The sequence below is a fragment of the Aquarana catesbeiana genome, linkage group LG05 (genome assembly GCF_042186555.1).
Source record: "Aquarana catesbeiana isolate 2022-GZ linkage group LG05, ASM4218655v1, whole genome shotgun sequence".
Classification (NCBI taxonomy): domain Eukaryota; kingdom Metazoa; phylum Chordata; class Amphibia; order Anura; family Ranidae; genus Aquarana; species Aquarana catesbeiana.
This window is the reverse complement of record NC_133328.1, coordinates 195,177,930-195,187,218: the sequence shown is the minus strand read 5'-3', so window position 1 is coordinate 195,187,218 and position 9,289 is coordinate 195,177,930. Positions and strand designations below refer to the sequence as shown.

General features: G+C 40.6%; 1 long non-coding RNA gene across 1 annotated transcript; it reads right to left on the bottom strand.

Annotated features, from left to right (window-relative positions):
• Positions 1 to 413: 413 nt before the first annotated feature.
• On the bottom strand, positions 414 to 6,764 carry LOC141145842 (uncharacterized). Its single transcript, XR_012244672.1, has 2 exons — positions 6,628 to 6,764; positions 414 to 826 (listed from the first exon to the last, which is right to left on the bottom strand). It is a non-coding gene; the product is annotated as an uncharacterized lncRNA (long non-coding RNA).
• Between the last annotated feature and the right edge of the window lie 2,525 nt (positions 6,765 to 9,289).

Here is a 9,289-nt window from a genome sequence, read left to right as displayed (position 1 = left end):
ATTTTTTAATTCGTTCAGCAGAAAATTTCCAAACTTGTCCTTTATTTTTTCTTCTCAAAAACGTCCCAAAGATTATCAATTTTGTGCCCATTAACTGGCCAAAAAATGAACAAACTGTCTAAATGACCGAATTTCGGCCGATTTTTCGTATAGTGTATGGCCAGCATAATGCCCTGTACACACGATAGGATTTTCAGACGGAAAATGTGTGATAGGACCTTGTTGTCGGAAAATTCTGACCGTGTGTAGGCTCCATCACATTTTCCATAGGAATTTCCAACACACAAAGTTTGAGAGCTTGCTATAAAATTTTCCGACAACAAAATCCGTTGTCGGAAATTCCGATCGTGTGTACACAAATCCGACGCACAAAGTGCCACGCATGCTCAGAATAAATTAGGAGACAAAAGATATTGGCTACTGCCCCGTTTATAGTTCCGACGTACGTGTTTTATGTCACCGCGTTCAGAATGATTGGATTTTCCGACAACTTTGTGTGACCGTGTGTATGCAAGACAAGTTTGAGCCAACATCCGTCGGAAAAAATCCATGGATTTTGTTGTCGGAATGTCCGATCAATGTCCGACTGTTTGTACAGGGCATAAGTCTTTTGAAACGGGAAAGCTTCATAAATGGTCACACATCACTTACATACATTATAATGGTTTTTAAATGGTATTTGGCAATGCATTGTGAATTAGATGTCCGCTATCTCATTGTTGTTCATGTATTGCTGCAGGTTTCTGTATTTGGACTCTCCATTAGCTTTCAAGCTTGTCCTTGATTACTTGATTCATCATGTGTTCCTCTCTCAGTGATGTATGACCTGAAGGATTTGAAAAAAACGGGATGAAGCCAACAACAGTGAGAGGCAGAGACCATATTACACAACTGATACACTTTGTTTAATGATACATTCATTGTATCTATTTAAAGCGGAACTTCAGTCATTTTTTCATCTTTCCATCTATTAAATCTTCTGCCCTTGTTGTTTTAACTTTGGATAGTAAAACATTTTTTTTCTGCCAGTAAATACCTTATTATACAGTCCACTTCCTGTTTCTTATCTGGTTAAAAGCCCAGGCTTATGACATCATGCACAGCTCTCTCTCATGAGAGTTTGCCAGGAAGGAAGGGGGGATGAGTCATAAGAGGGCCAATGAGAGCTGCAGAGCTGGAGGTGTGCCTCTGTGTATCTATGTAAATCCAGGAAGTGAACAGGCAGCAGCTTCAGCTGCCAACAGTTAAAATGATTGCAGCCAGACTCAGTGGAGGGAGATTTCTTCAGCATATTTGCCAAGTACAGAATCAGAGTATAAATATAATAATATGCAAAGTGGTTGGAAGGAAGCTTCAGAATGACAAATATGTTTTTATCACAAATTATGTGAGCAGACTGCAGTCCCCTTTTAAGGCCTGATTCCCACCTGATTCACAACTATGCAGGTTCCAGTTTTCATATTCCAGGTGCATTTTGCGTTTTTCAATACACATTGTTGATCCATTGTAGTCTATGGAACCAAAAACCAGAGAAAAATCTCTGGTCCTTTCCATAATATGCACAGATGTGAACTACATCCATTGGAAACCATATTAAATGAACTGCGGTGTGTTTCTGCAAAACTGAAAACACACTAGAAAATGCATAGGTGTGAACCAGGCCTCTCCTATTCTCCATAAGGCTCGATTCACATCTATGCATGTTGCTTTTGAGCGTTTCTGCGGTGCTTGCCACGTTTTTGAACATGCGTTTTTGCCGCGTTTTGTTTTGTGTGGTTTTTTTTTTACACTGTGGTTGCTTAGCAACCAGCTATATACAGTATAAAAAAAAAATTGTAAAAAAAACGCAAAATGCAAATCGTGGCAAAAACGCGGTAAAAATGTGGTACTTGCGTTTTGGATGCGGGTCCATTGAATTCTATTGCATGCAAAACGCTGCGTTTACACTTCCAAAAACACAGAGGCACAAAAATGCATTGATGTGAACATGTTCCATAGGAACCCATGTTAAAAAATTTCCATGCATTTCTGCAAAATGCATCAAAAAACGCATTAGTGTGAATCGAGCCTAACATAGAAGGGTTTGGTCCTGTAGCTCTCTGAGATGGCTCTGAACAATGTGACTGATATTAGTCAGTGCAGGCAGAGAGCTCAGGAATTTATCAGCTCACAAGATTTATGGCAAGAGCAACAGGTATTTTTAGAACATAAAGTGATTGTAAATGATCACCTTGTAGAACAACCCATTCAGTTTAAAATAGAAATGAAAGGTCAAACATTTTTGTATAGATATTAAAAAAAACATTATAAATATCTTTTTCCCCATATTTTTATGTGATCACATTCCCTCTGTTCTCAATTGCATTAGGGGAGGAGAAATGGCAGCACACTGAGTTTCCCAGCGAATGGGTGTGCAGCGGGGGGCATGTCAGGGCACAGCTAGAGAACTGACCACGGTGTCCTCTCCTGCTTAGAGTGGTCAGTTTTTAATAGGAAAACAGGGGGACTAGCAGGAACACCAGCGATTTCACACAAAGGAAGCAATACAAAGAGAACAGGATACTTTCTCATACAAGTACATCAGGCACGTATCAGGAATATGAAGTGTTGGGGTAACAAACGCTTTGAACAGATATAGCACTTTCAACAGACCAAAAGTGATCAAATAAAAAGGGATTGCATGCCTTTTAAAAGAATTAGAGCAAAGTAGGAAAAATGAAAGCAGCGTTGGACAAAATGTGAATGCATTTTTTTAAAATAAAAGCACCTTTACAAAATTAGACCAACAAATATGAAAAGTTACAAGGAAAGCTTCAATATTCCACATAGAGAACACATTTGTGGTTTTAGAGTGCCAATGTGAAAGAGGCCGTATACCATTAAACATTTGGGAAAGCTCCAGCCCCTAATGGAGAAGCATCAAGCCCAGATGATGGTTGAGCAGCTAATTGCAAGACATTTCTAAAACAAATTAGTCCTAAATTATTACATATGTGTAATCATGTTTCCCATTAAATCCCTTATCAGAGACATCTTTGCATGCTTTAAAGCCCAAAGGCAGGCTCGGAGTTTATGTTTAAGCATTGCAGGGGGATCCAATTTAGCCTTGTTTTCCCCAAACTGGAATTGTGTTTTAAATTAATTTCAAAAAAGGAAAATATCTTAGCTACTACTACTAATCATTGTTCCATTTATTTTTAAGCTGCATCACTGAGATAAGTGCTAAATATATAGTAAATACATTGGCTGTGCTACTTCCTTAATTTGTTCCAGTCTTGTTGGATTTGTAAAATTAGGCATGTCATGAATTACAATCTTAGTTATTCATTTGATGTAATATGGTAATTCTAACAGAAAAAGAATGTATGATTTTGTTGACAGATGCTGAAATAGTATTTGACAGAATCACCTGGGACAAAACTTACTTTGATTTCTTTCAGCTTCCCTCCCTTCTTTATAGACACATTTTTAGTTCCTAATGAAAATCCCTCAGCAAAGCTGAAAATTGGCAATTCGTTATCAGATAATATTTTCATTACAATTGGTATGAGGCAAACGTGAACTATTTGACCCTTACATTTTCTTTAAATTATAGATGCCTTTTCCGTAAGATTTAAAGGAATTTTAAATACCTCTGATTTAACCCGTGGTGGCATAGATTATAAAGAAGTTTCATGGCCACCATAGCAACAAATAACAGTTTTTCTCCTGGCATTAGAGTATTGGTCTCCATACTGCGCCCCAGGGCCAGATGCGGCCCTTTGCTTGCTTTTATCTGGCTCTTGGGGACTATTTCATCCACTGATACCAACAATGGGGCATAATTTCCTCCACTGACACCAATTCATCCAAATGACACCAGTGATGGGGCACAATTCCTCCCAATGACACCAACAATGGGGCACCATTCCTCCCACTGACTTTTCTACTCCCGATGGCCAGTCCGACCCTCCTAAAGTTTGAAGGACAGTAAACTGGCCATTTGTTTAAAACGTTTGGAGACCCCTGCTCTAGAGCTTGCAAAGGGTTCCTTGAGCTTTGGCTGGTTGGCCTCCCATTTGATGATGCCTGCAAAGCTATAGGATCATGACACCAATTATTTTTTAGCTGTCTGTAAGGGTGACAATCTGTCCACCACTATAAGGAGAGCATTCCTCCTACTGACCACCAATGTATGGGGCATTTTTTCCATTGACTTCTGATTAATTGGTTTTGCTAATTGTTCCCTGAGAGCTGACAATTATTTTAGGGGTTCCTCTGGACTAAAAAGGCTGAGAAAGGCTGGTCTAAACTAAAACAAAATATATTTAGATATATGAATGGTCTTTGACAGAAAAGCATCCATTGTTATGATGATAATAGGAAAAATACTGAGGTGGCTAATCCTGCACACAGTCATAGAAATCTACGTAGGATCTTACAGGCCAAAAGTTGGCAGGAAGATTCTGTATGAAAACTGCCCCATAGCTCATCTCAAGTTAAACCAACATACATGCATATATCCATATAGAGTTGAGACTCACTGACTGAAGGCTGAAGTCGTTTTACACCTTCACTTGCTGAATCTTTCATTAGGTAGTGGTAACAGTGCGTAATAACCTCAGTCTTCAGTCATTTTTTGCCAGCCCCACTGGCTACCCACTGTTTTGTCTCCTTGCCACCACTCAGTGGCCCTTCAAAAAGGTGTTATCACAGGAAGGCGGAGGCAGGCTTCCTAATCATGTGACGACTATGATTGGCTGTCATAGCAGTCACATGATCAGAAGCTTCCAACCATAAACAATGACCAGGAGCTGTCCATGACAGCACAGTCACTGTGCTAGGAGCATGCAGTCAGCCAAGAAGAATGACACCCATGGATGCATACATGCACTGGCTTGGTGTTAAGGCCAACTAGGGCTGCTGCCACATATATGTGTGCAGCCCAGCAGCACACCCAGCTAGGGTTTTGGAGAGGCCTACTGTTACGTACCTGCCGCATGAACCAGACGTGCAGTGGGAAGGATTTCTCATACAACCACTGCTCAAGGGCCACCGGTGTTGCAACAGTGGTCACAAGAGCCTAGCGGTGTATGGGTGCCTGGTTCGTCTTTGGTGTTGTCAATTCAGCTGGTGCAGCAGGAAGCAGGCTGGTAGGTGCAGGGCTGAGGAGACACTGAATACGTAGTCAGACAAGCTGGGTTTGGTAACAGACGATCAGATGTAGGTACAGACGACAGGCAGAGAATGGTCAGGATACAGGCAACGTTTGGCAAGAGGATATCAAGTAGTGTAGCCATAAGCGTGGTTACAAGGCAAGCCAGGGTCCGGATAACAGGGATTAATCCTAGTCAAAAAAGCTGGGTCAAACACAAGAAAACACAGGAAACAGATTAGATCTTCAAGAACAGGAAGTCAAGGAAACAGGTATGAGCTGCAGATCAGACAGCAAAGACACAGTGCTGCTGAGGTGTTTAAATAAGGCAGCCTGGTGTCAATCACTGAAATCTGCACTATTGTTAACCCTTAGGTGGCAGATCCATGACATTGCCTGCCCCCCAACACACTTACAGGCAGTCAGAATATTTATACTGAAATATTAAAACAATATTATATTTATGGAATTATGCAAATATCTGTGTTTTAGGAGATTTTAAAACTTTTCCACAAATATAACCAATTAATTCAAGTTTATTTATCCGTGCTATTTTGAAGACAAGTGATAACAACGATATGCCAAAAATATATATTTATACATTTTTACCACAAGTTCTTATTATACAATGTCATATTTCAACATTTTAAAGATAACTTGGTAACCCTTAGGCCCCTTTCACATTGGGGCGGTTTGCAGGCGTTATTGCGCTAAAAATACCGCCTGCAAACCGCCCCAAAACAGCCTCCGCTGTTTGTTCAGTGTGAAAGCCCGAGGGCTTTCACACTGAAGCGGTGCGCTGGCAGGAGAAGAAAAATCTCCTGCCAGCCGCATCTTTGGAGCGGTGAAGGAGCGGTGTATTCACCGCTCCTAAACCGCTCCTGCCCATTGAAATCAATGGGACAGCGCGGCTATACCGCGGCTATAGCCGTGCTATACGAGTGGTTTTAACCCTTTTTGGGCCGCCAGCGGGGGGGGGTTAAAACCGCACCGCTAGCGGCCGAATACCGTGGTAAAACATCGCTGTTTTACCACCGACGCCCCCTACCGCCCCAGTGTGAAAGCAGCCTTAGTGAATAGCTTTCCGTGGCTACATGGACTTATATAAACAGACTAGGTGTTGATGTTAACACCTGTGATTCCTTCTCAAAACAAACAGACCTTCAAACTTACACTTTAAAAATGCACGGACAAAATGTTATACTGTGCACATAGCTTGATAATTTAATCGATCAATTTAATCAAGACTTATTTTTATATTTAGAATGAAATCTATGGTTCATCACATACTATAACTAATCCAATTCTAAGACTTTGAAGTCAGTTTAGTGAGATACAACAAGATATGGATCTCCCTTGGTTTAAAAGCGAAACAAATTCATACTGCAGTTAAAAATTCACTGTAAAACTGAACTGTCAATATTGATTGGATTAGTTAAGCATATGTTCATACAACTTCAATTACCCAAAAGGTAAAATAAACGATTAATTACCAGAGATTTAAGAACTCTGTTTTTGAGAAGCATCAAGTAGGTGTCCCGAAGGACTTCTCCAACATTCCTACATCTCTGCGCTCTCTCCTTCTCCTCTCATCTTCCAAGATTCTTTCTGTCTCAAAAATTCTATCCATCTCCCTCCCTCTAGCTATGTGTAGCCCTCTATATCCCCCTGGAATATGGGTGTGGAAATGGCTTTCATGTCATGAGTGACGAATTGTAGTTTCCTTACACATAGTTTCCAGTAGGGGCGATATAGGATTGAAATTGTATTGAAAATTATTTTAGTTTGTCCAAAATCAATCTTCATGTAACCTTTCACTTTAAGCTTAACAGAAAGCCACGAATTAGACTGAACTATCTAAATTCAGTCATTCACTCTAGACAAAGTGTCTATTCCTAAGATCTTTACTTTAAGAAAATATACCCACACTAATTACCTTATCGTTAAATTCCTTAGACTAGGTAATGTGGAATTTAACCCTGTGTATTATTTCACAAGTGCAGCTTTTATACTTTCAAACTTTTCATAGGATTATATATTTGTAACCCTTATCATGATAATATATATATGTATTAATGGTTTATGAATATCTAAACAATGCATTATGAAAAAATTAGAAAAGAAAAATTATTAAAATACATAAACCAATATATGTAAAATTATTCGCTTAACTATGCATATAAATACTCTAATCATAATACCATATAAATTTTGCTAATATGATTATTTGCACTTGAGTAATAAGGTTTGTTTATAAAGGCAACTTTTTGAATAAGCCCTATTTTCGTTTCTCAGTCCTTAGAGGAAAAAAAAAAATATGTCTATAAGCTCATGGTCCCCTTATCTTATTGATTTGACTAAGACTTCTCAAGATTTATAACCTGGGAAGATTGTACACTGGGTAAGAAACCATTAAGAAAAAAACAAACTCTAGTAACAATGTCTATTCATGAGCCATGAACTTAGTTTCAACTTTAGAGAGAGAAGAAAAAAAAAATGGCGTATGTATGTATGTATATATATATATATATATATATATATATATAAAATACATGGTGCAAAGGCCTTCTATATTCTTTTAACCTCAATAGTTCTGACAGGGTGCCCAACGGGTCTCTCTTCTGTGGATGACTGTGAAAAAAGGCATTAACCAAGTCTCTGGCATGCACATCCTTTTCAACCTCCCAAGAGCTATCCTCCAGGCCATAACCCTTCCACTTAACCAGGTACTGTACCTGATTTCTTCTCCTCCTGCAGTCTATGATGGCCTCCACCTCGTACTCCTCTTCGCCATTGAAAGTCACAGGTTCTGGTGGCCTGGATACTCTATCTGGAAAAGAGTCAGGGACTGCGGGTTTCAAGAGAGAAACATGGAAGACAGGATGCATCTTAAGTGAATCAGGTAAAGAGAATTCATAGGCAACCTCATTAAGTTTCTTCTTGACTGGAAATGGTCCCACAAATTTAGGTGCCAGTTTCTTTGAGGGACATGCCAACCTGAGATTCGTCGTAGACAGCTGAGATTCATAGTAGACAGCCATACCTGGCTCCTGGGTGGAGAATCAGTTCACCCCTTCTTTTGCTGTCAAAGGCCTCCTTGCTTGCTGCTTATGCCCGCTTCTTCAAGCAACTTATTGTTGCACCGTGTCTTCGACAGCAGGAACTGTGGTCTCTGGAATAAAGTTGGGCAAGAAGGATGGGTGAAAACCATAATTCGCAAAGAAAGGTGACTGACCTGTGACAGAGTGACTGGCATTATTGTAGGCAAACTCCGCCAGTGGCAGCAGTGATACCCAGTCATCCTGGACAAAAGTGGCAAAGCATCGGATATACTGCTCCAACGTCTGATTGGTCCTCTTTGTCTGTCCATTGGTCTGGGAATGGTAGGCAGAGGACAAGGATCTTTGGACAGAGTTTTCCAGAATCGGGAAGTGAACTGAACCCCCCGATCGGAGACGATGTTCATGGGGACTCTATGAAGCCTCACAATCTCTCTGATAAACACTTGAGCCATTTCCATGGTCAAGGGAATACTCTTTAGAGGCAAGAAATGGGCCATTTTAAAAAGTCGGTCCACTACCACGAAGATGGCTGTGCATCCTTCCGATGGGTGAAGTTCCACAATGAAATCCATGGCTATGATTCTCCATGGTCTGTCAGGGACTGGCAGTGGTCAAAGTAGACCCCAGGCTTGATTCTTTGTACCCTTGCTCCAGTTGCAGATTGCACAGGAATTTGTGTGCCTCTTACAGGTTTCTTCCAGGTCCAGCCACCAGAACGTGCGTTTCAGGAGATCAAGCGTCTTGTGGACCCCGAAATGACCTGCTAGGGGATGATCGTGACACAGATCCAAAATGGTTATACGTAAACATTCAGGCACAAATACCTTGTTTCCGTTCAACAGCAATCCTTCCCGGAGTATCAGCGTAACCCCTGGAGGGCTAGGAACGTCTGCCGAAGCTTGCTTCATTCGGTTGAGAAGGTTGCCCTTTAAAAGTAAGAAGTTACTTTCAGACTAGATGGTATCTGCCACTGGTTGTTCCTTGGAGATATCGAACATACGAGACAGTGTGTCCCGTATGCATCTCGGTTGCAGATTGCACAGGAGTTCACGTACCTCTTACAGGTTTCTTCAAGGTCCAACAACCATAACGT